Genomic DNA, 225 nt, shown 5'->3' with positions numbered 1-225 from the left:
TAGGCTGGGATCACGCAGCAGTTGTTTGTCTCTCAGCTCACTGGCTCATCATGGGCCTTTAACCCCACTGCTGCAGCTCATTCAGCTCCAACAGAACACAGCTGACAAGCTCTCCCTCCAACCTAGAACTTGGACATGGCCCATGTAAAAGAGGAGCCAGAGCATACAAAGGGGGTTGTGCATTCACGGAATGGAAGAAAAGATGGATCATCCAAATAGACTAAG

The sequence above is a fragment of the Strix uralensis genome, chromosome 9 (genome assembly GCF_047716275.1).
Source record: "Strix uralensis isolate ZFMK-TIS-50842 chromosome 9, bStrUra1, whole genome shotgun sequence".
In the NCBI taxonomy this organism is placed as follows: Eukaryota; Metazoa; Chordata; class Aves; order Strigiformes; family Strigidae; genus Strix; species Strix uralensis.
The sequence above is the reverse complement of the archived record's forward strand: the minus strand, read 5'-3'. Positions refer to the sequence as shown.